Genomic DNA, 9,669 nt, shown 5'->3' on the forward strand with positions numbered 1-9,669 from the left:
CTACAACAACCTTATCAGTCGCATAAATCATCTCTTGAATCAATTGTCGAGTGACTGGCCATTTTCCACGAGAAATTTTAAGATAGTGCTGAAGCTCGCTTTCAAGAGCTTGAGAAGCAAATGATCCAACTGACTCAAATCGTAGGGAGATTAAAGTCACAAGGGAGGCTATCATCACAAATTAAGCCGAATCCAAGAGAGAATGTTAGTGCTATCACGCTCTGAAGCGGTACAATTGTTGAACAACCAGTCCCAAAGGAAGTAAGCGCAAGATCCTCGAAGAAAGAAGAAAAGCCTAATTCATAGAGGGAAGAAGAAGTAGTTGACGTAGAATCCCAAGAAAAGAAGAAAGATGAATCATAAACTAATTATGCGCTATCTCCCTATGTCGTTCCGCCTCCATTTCCTGAAAGATTCATAAAAAGAGACAAACAATCCGAGGAGAAAGAAATCTTGGATGTATTACGGAGAGTGGAAATAAATATTCCGCTTCTTGAGGTGATTCGGAAAGTACCGAGGTATGCTAGATACATTAAAGATCTCTACACTAATAAAAGACGACTTACCGGAAACGAGAAGGTGAATTTAGGTGAGAATATCTCAGCAGTTTTTCAACGACCTCTTCCACCAAAGTATAAGACCAAGGTATGTTTGCAATACCTTGTAAAATTGGTGAGGTTAAAATCAAGCGAGCTATGTGCGATCTAGGTGCCTCTATCAATGTAATGCCTCTATCCGTCTATAATTTAATTTCACCGAGCCTTTGAAGAAGACGAGAGTTACACGTCATCTCACCAACAAATCAATTTTTATCCTAAAGACTCATAGAAAATGTTCTAGTAAAGGTAAACGACTTAATTTTCCCTGATGATTTTTATGTGATTGACATGGAAAATGATCGTAGCAACATTGGTTATGAAATCCTCCTCGATCGTCTATTTTTTAGCATGAAAAATGCAAAAATTAACGTTCGAAGCAGTATTCTTACTATGGAGCTCGACGGTGAGATCGTAAAATTTAATGTTTATAAAGCAATGAGATATCCGAATAACATGCATAATATTAATTTTGTTGGCATTATTGAACTTGTTGATGATGAATCTAACTTTTTGATGATTTATATAGGAAATTGGATGATAAAAGAGAAGCCATAAGGGAGTTAAAAAATATTTCAGTTATTGATTCAGAGTTTATCTTAACTCCTTTAAAAACTAAAGATTTACTTTCCCTTTTGCAGGCACCAAAAATTAAGTCGAAACCATTGAGGAATCGTTTGAAGAAATCAATTTATGGTAAAAAAGATGTTTTGACGGACATTCTTTTCGACAATATTTTAAAACTGGGAAATATCCGAAGAAATATTTATGACAATTTTGAATTTCTCATAAGGAATTTCTTAGTTGGAAAAATCGAATGAAGTGGAAGTGTTTGCCATGGAACATGTAGTCTGAACCAGGTCGTTGAGCTAACGACATTAAAAAAGTGCTTCGTGGGAGACAACCCATTGTTTTTAATTTAGTTGCATTTTTATTTTATTTTTATTTCGGTTAAGCAAGTTTCATTTAATTTTTTTCTCTCATTTTATTTTGAGGAACCAAAAGTTTTTAATCGAGCTTAAACAAGGAAATTTAACGAGGAAGATTTGCGGAATTTATATTCAAACAATGATGAAATTCGGTCTCCAGAGCAGCAACACTTGTAGCGCAACATAATGAACAATTTGTTCCAGCACCATGCACACCGTTTCATTAAACGACACACGTTAGTATCTCCACTAGTAGGTCGGTGCATTTTAGCAAAACCCAAATCACCTTATGCCCCTATTTTACAACGTGTACCTCCTGCAACCCTTTCACCCTATCCCTTTCTTTCTTCTTTTTCTTTGATCGCGTACCCCACCTATCCTATCTCTCCTTACCTTTTTCAATTTTAAACAATTATTTTAAACCTAATTTCACTCAAATTCAACCCCCTACACGTTTTTTTAAAAACCCAAAACACACCAAAAAAAAATTAAACCAAACCCATTAATCTTCCCCAAACCGTTACCCCCAGAAAACCCATCCATTATCTTTTTACTCTCCATTGTGCTCACCATCGCCGAACATTCCACTCACACCGATGTGTTTTACCCATCCGCTGCTGCTCACGATGGTTCACACAAGGAACCAACAAAGCACCGCACCACCAACTAACCTTAATGGGTGTCACCGGCTCAATGCTTTGGTTTTCATTGAAATGCCCATCAATTCCGAGCCGTAGCCAATGCAACCTGCTCCTCTCTCAGTGCGAACCTAAGGTCATGCACCTAATTCTCCACCCACACCGTATCACTTGGTATTTACACCACCGTCTCTCTCCGCACTGGACTGAGCACTGTTCGTCATCCATCTCCGCTGCACTCTCTATCACTGTCTTTCCAGTCCGTGCCAATTATGGCCACTTCTTCCTCTTGTCCATGACAGTCGTCCTTCCCATTATGTCCATGTATTTGGTAGATCAGACAATACTCCAGAGGTAAATTCTAATCCTATTTTCGTTCACCCGTTACTAATGTATTATCTCGTTTATGGTTTTACAGAAGATCGAGATGTCGGTTTCCACTGACAACACCACCTGACCATGCTTCTAGTTCATGACATAAACCTGGTAGCCCACTTTTCTATCCCAGCGCCTCCGCTACGACCGTGGATGTGGTTGACAATAAATCATGGGAGTTATCTCTTCCTTCTCTCGTACTTTAATTTTACGTTTTAGGACAAAACGCTTTAAGTGAGGGGAGTAGAGTCTAGGTTAAATTTCCTTTTACTTATCTCTATGTTTTGATGCTAGTATGTATTGATTGGATTTGCGGAAAGTTCCATTGAATTTCTTTCTCTTGTTGAATATTTTTGGTATGCCATGCTTGTTTGGGAACACATAATTGTTTAGGTTAAGATATTCTTGATAGCAGAAAACATGAATTGAGATCAAGTTGGATTTATTATGATATTTCATGATTTTTTTGGTTGAAATGTTTTAGCTCAATGCATGAAAACAATTTGGTGAGATTTGAGCCTTTACGAGCATATCATTTTCTCTCATTTTGTTGGATTGAGTATGAGGAATTTTTTACATTGGTATTCTAGAACCTTTATTTTAAATACTGTCGAGATTACACATGAACATGATGCTTAAAAATTATTTGGGCACCTTATGATTAACTACTCCGTTCCCCCACTAAATGGCATACCCATGCATTTTCCCTTAATTAACCACTCTTGAGCCTATTTCTATTCTTTTTTTACCATATTCATAAACCCGAGCCTTTTTATTTTATCCCTCTTTTCTACTATTTTCAGGACGAGTGAACAATTATCAATGTATGATTATGCTCCATAAATAGGAGAATTTTTATATGTTAGAAAGTAATTCACGTGAGAAAAAATCTTCTTTGTTTCAAAAAATACAACATCAACTTGAAAATAAAGAAAAAAAGATGTTTGAAGATAAAAAAACAAAATATGAGAAAAAGTGAAAAAAAAACAAAAGTATGGAATAGTCAAATTCAATTCGAAAGGAAAATGTGTTGTTTGATGGTTATTGTCTTCTTATCTTGTTGTACTTAGTCGATTGATGAACTTATTATTTTTAGTTCCTTGTCTTGAATTTTTTCGCCATATATTTAGCCTTTTCCCACCTTTACCTAAGCCCTATTACAACCAATAAAAGACCCTTTGAATTATGCATCTTGTTCTTATTAGTAGTGGAGATTTGATTTATTTGCAAGCCTATGGTTTATATTGTGTCGGTTTTGACATTGAGCGTTTCTATACCCCAAACTCATTGAGTGATTTGAGTGAATCTCGATAAGCTGTTGAGTTACGGGCATTGAGATTGATGAATGAATAGATGTTACAATTCTATTTAACTTGTTCCAATTGATGACGTTCAATTGATTGGTGTTTTGACTTGGGTAAGTGAAGGGAATTTTTGATAATTTGATTATATTATACTTGAGGACAAACATGAGATAAGTGAGGGGAATTTGATGAGCGTTCTAGATTGATATTATTTGATTGTTAAATCTTCGATCTTATGGATTTATTGTTGCTAATTTGGTTGTTTTATGCTTATTTTCGTGCATGATCTAACTTTCCATAATTAGTGGTATAAAGGGCGCATTCTATGTTTTTTTTATTATTTGGTCTTGGTTAGAGACATGGGGACGACTCTAGGCATGACACGGTCTGACGTGACAATTTTTAGAAGGTCCAGTCAGTAGTGTTTTTTTAAAAGATCTAGTCAGCACCTTCTGGAATGTGGACGGGAAGAGATATCTTAGGAGGCTTATTTTTAAATTTTATAGTTTGAATTTAGAAAACATTTGGAATTATCTTTAGAATTATTTTTTTATTTTAATTTCTATATTTATCTATAGGTTTTTAGAGGCTATAAATACCCTGTTGGGGTAAGCCTATGGACACAACTCAGATTTCAATCTTTTTCTTACATCTAGTTTTATAAAGTTCTTTCTTCTCTTTTCTTTTCGAGTTTTCATTTTTATTTTATTTTAAGTTTTACTTTTTAAAATGCTAAGTATGATATCTATAATACTTTTTAAAGTTCTTTCGATTCTGAATCGTGAGAATCGAAATGCACCTCATACCCTCTCGGGTTAAATTCTCAATTTTCTGGAAACTAGTTTGGCATATAGTCTTTCTTAAAATCAAAACGCTTTCACTTCAAAAATAGATTTTGGCTTGGATGATGTTATGGTTTACCGTTGGGATTATAGAATCAATGGATTCGAATTCCTTGAACACACTTAGCGAATGCTAAGCTAAGGGAAATTGGATCGGTTCGACTTTCATAGAGAAAGCATAATTCGAGTCGGGTTTTCCAAGTGCTTTTAAACTATTTTGTGTTAACAACAATAATCAAAGTTAATCCAAAAAAAGATTGTGATTCCTAAAATAGATTCGGGAAAGTCAATCACCAAAGTGGAAAGTGAGCTACAAGGATTGAACCTTGCGGACTCAAACCGACATTTAACTGGAGGAAAATCCTATTCAATGATCGATTGGAATTTGAGGCACGCGAAAGCCTGAGGCTAATTTCATCATATTGGGTTTTAATTTATTTTTTTGATTCTTTACCTTCCTTTGAATCATTTTTACTTATTCAATTTCTCAAAAAACCCTCTTTTAATTTACTTACATTTTTTCGCCTAGATCAAAGATCAAGAACAATAGTTTCAGCATCTTCCTTTGTCCCTGTGGATCAACCCTTGCTCTCTCTATACTATTATATTTATTTTTAATAAGATTAAGGATAATTTTATTTGACAATGAAAACGACGCGTTGTCAGTACGTGAGTCAGTCGAGTGTGCGCAGTATGCACTCATAAGTGCCCATATATCAGTAACAATAATCCGCACTCAAAAGTGCCCATACAAATTGTACCATAAGTGCCATCGTAAAGTACACGAATGTACTATATTAGTAACAGTAAATAGTGATCACTCCATCTTATAGCATTTCAATTATACCTAGGACTCTCCATGCAACATACAATGAGCTTTACGATAAATCATAACATTTGTATATTCAACATATCTAATAAAAAATAGTATATCCAAATATCATTTATCGAAAATCGGTGTACTGGGCAGTTCGTACCCTAAAATAATTCATAAAACATTTCACTAAATTATGGAAATATTCCATAATTTGATTCAAACCATTCTTTAAAAAATATCCGATGTGGACTCAACGCAATTCTTCCTCAATCAGTATAATTAAATAAATAAAATGCACTCACTTTATTTGCCTCACTATCGAACCTTTTACAACGATATTCTTTTTAATCACATACTTGATCCTTCACTTTTGACATTATTTGATCACAAGATTTATTGCAATCTAGATAAAATAATGGACAAAACACAATATTCAAAGTATATGGTAGTATTATACTAACATAATCCAAATCCAATAATAAAATCCATAAAATATAATCCAATACTTATCCAATATACAAATCACTTCTCTATTCCATAACAAATTCAACATTTTCAAAATGAAACTTCAATTCCTAATATTTTCATATTCATCACCAAGTCACTTAAATTTAATAAACCTTGAATTTTAGTCACAATGTACGAATTCTTTTAGAATTCAGACTAACTTTTCCAATCAATTCATAATGGTCCTTTACCATTTTTCTTAATTGAAAATCATACTCAAAATTTCTAGCATTGTAATAATATACTCAATCTAGTTCATTCACATTTGCAAACTTACAATTCAATCCTCAACTTCCTAGCCTATTCAAATTAACCATCAAACTGTAACATCCCAAACTATGGGTTAATGACCAATTTGTAAAAAGTTCAAAAGTTATGATCAAAGTAGAATTTATTGAAAAGTTCAGAATTTTAAAGTGATAAATTCTGGTATTGGATTAAATTGTGAGGAATGAAAGTATGAAGGGTAAGGTGGTCTTTTCATGAAAAAGATATTTATCTCTTATTTAAGAGATAAGCATAGGGGGTTGAATGAGCATCTGGAAGCTTATTTTCTTCTCATTCTTCTTCTCCCCGTAGGTCTCCATTAAAGGTAAGTTTTTGGTTTAGTTAATTATTTGTTAATTTTAAGATTGGGTTTTGATCATTAGATGATGACTAAGCTTAAGGAAAGCATAAGTTATCTTAAAATCAAAAGATAAAAGAGTTAGGAAAGATTAAAGATTTAGAGTTCTTGAGTGAAATCTTGAATTAGAGGTTATAATAAGAATTGAAAGTTGGATTTGACTTGTCATCTATGAGAATAAGAAGTTATAAGTGTTAAAATTAAGTTTGGATAACATGGAAAATTGGGTATGATTCTTAGCTTTAAGAATTTGGATGAGATATGAGAGATAATAAGGTATTGGAATGATAAAAGTTAGTTAAAACGGTTGTAGTTGAGTTTAGTGGTATAAAAGGAGTTTTATATGAGGAAATTTAATGAAAAGTTGTGGAATTTTAGGATGAAATAGTATATTCTAGGCTGGTGCATCATTGCACTATGAGTGCGTACCGATGCACTAAGATAGATTTTGAAGGTGCATCGATGCATGGGAATTTTGAACCTAATTTGTGTACCGATGCATCCATGTGCATCGGTACACCCCTAAAGGAAAACTAAATTTTTGGGTTAATTAAATTAGCTCAAGTTATTAGTATCGAATTATAAGGTTTAGGCTTCTTATAATTGTCTTGAAAATTATATTTATGTAGATATTGAGCCTAAACAAGTTCTGGAACAAGTGACAAGTAAGATCGATCGAGGAAAAGGAAAAGGGATATAGGTGAGTGCATACTATAAGTATGGTACAATGGAATAAGACTTGTGATAAGTTTAATTCCTATGTTGATTTTCATAGTACAATAGTTATGAACATGTATACATGATAATTACTATGATACATGTATAAAGTATATATATGTTCATATGATTTGATAAATGATATATGTGAATAGATTCAAATGCACATGTGATATGATAAATAATATGAGCTATGTGATCACAAGAGAAATGACATGAATACATGAACATATGAAACATAAGAATAATACCCATGGTATACGATATGAGAGCTATAGGTATAGTTGGCAGGCCAAGAGTCGAGGGTTCTACGTGGTCCTTCGGGACATATATGTATCCTTTGGAACATTTACATGGTCTTTTGAGATATATTTATCCATTGGAATATGTATATGGTTCTTAAGGAGTGGTCCTTCGGGACAAATACAATACATAGGTCCTTCGGGACAAAATTTCATAGCCCCTAGTGGGACCCCATACGAGCTGTGTGGTGACAGCAATAGTGCATAACCTCAATGTACTCGAATACCTTGAGTTCTCAAAAATGTACATGGGCCTATAAAAGGTTATCAAAGTTAAGTGCATTATTATAGTTATATGTTACCATATTATTATTGTTTATATTGAATTGCATATGACATGATTGAATGGATAAATTGCATGTTCATATTCATACGCAATGCATTATTATTTTATTTTTATGTCTCACTAAGTCTATGACTTAGCGTGTAAGCGATTTACACGTAGGTACTGAGAAGTATGAAGATCAAAGCTAAGCTTAGCAAAACAACATAACTCCATTTGAAGGTCAGATCAGAAGTAGATTAAATAGTATGTTTTATTATGAGAAAGTAGGTTGACATGTAAACAAAGTTGGTAAATTAAGTATTTATGATCTGATCAAGTTTTGTAATGTTTTAAACGTATTTATGTAAATGTATAATAATGAACGGTTAAATTTTTACGAATTTTATGAACATTTTACGAAAGTCACTGTAGCAGTGTATCGATGCACTGTAGTAGTGCATCGATGCACAATATTGCTTCGAAAGTTTAGTGCATCGGTGCACTGTAGCAATGCATCGATGCCTTGTTCACGGTATTGTTCATCACTGTTTATAGTATTTTACTGTTCATAAATATGTTTTTGCCTTACATTTTTATAATGAAGCATAATTCAATAATATATCATCATATTTTATTAAAATGAGTTCAAATATTTGGTTATTTTGGAAGAACATTGTTAAAAAAAATCAATGTGACATCTTGGACTCGTATCCGGGTCAGGTACGGGTTGGGGTGTTACATTTAATTGCATTAGAGCTACGGTTTAGCCGATTCTCGGTGTAAAAAGAGTCTAGAGTGCCTTATAATGTATAAATGCCAACAAAATAGTGAAAACTTTGATCTGGTATAGTAATGAGTATGTTGTTTTGCTAATAGAACGATATGTTTATTCTTAATAGATGTCCGGACATGATAGTTCTAAAAGTTAAGCAGGAGATGATCGGCCCGCTAAGAGCAGTAATTCACATGCCCTGGCCAGGCAAGGTGAAGAACAGGCACCTTCTGAAGTGCCTGTAACTGATCAAGATGTGTTCTTTAGAACATTAGATGCGGTATTGACGCGTTTCCAACCTCCTGCTACTTTAACTCTGAGAATGAATGTTGCAAAGGAGTTGAAAGGTTTAGGAGCTCCAGAGTTTAAAGGTGAAGCCGAAAAAGGTCCTGTTGTTGCGGACCTCTGGCTTAATGATGTAAAAATTATGTTAGATGGTCTCCACTGTTCTAATGTAGAGAAGTTAGATGGAGTGGTCTCCTTGCTTCGTGGGCAAGTGAGAATCTGGTGGACAAATGTCACTATGAGAATGACAAGTGACCAAGTGACCTGGTCCTTGTTCTTAGAAGAGTTTAAACACAAGTATATAGGAGACCATTTATTAGGCAAATGAAGCAAGAATTCTTAAACCTGAAGCAATTGGACCGCACTGTATATGAATATGAATGTGAATTCAACAAGTTAAATCGTTTTGCAGCCGATTTAATTCCGACAAAAAGGATTCGTGTGAGTGGTTTGTTAGGGTTTGCACCCAAGGTTAAAGGAGATGCTGATAGTGTTGAAGTTGTTCTCATTTCAAGAGGTAGTAAATCGTGCTAAAGCCTTAGAGAAAGCTCAAAATGAAAGGTTTGGGAATCAAAGAACCCAACCATCTAAAAAAACTGGGGCTTCATCAAGTTTTGCACCACCTAAGAGAAGTCGAGATTTTGGTTTCCAACCTCAAGCACAATCAAAGTCAATGGCATCCGTTGCAAGAGAAT

This window comes from Hibiscus syriacus, unplaced genomic scaffold (genome assembly GCF_006381635.1).
Source record: "Hibiscus syriacus cultivar Baekdansim isolate YM2019G1 unplaced genomic scaffold, ASM638163v2 tig00111463_pilon, whole genome shotgun sequence".
Taxonomy (NCBI): Eukaryota; Viridiplantae; Streptophyta; class Magnoliopsida; order Malvales; family Malvaceae; genus Hibiscus; species Hibiscus syriacus.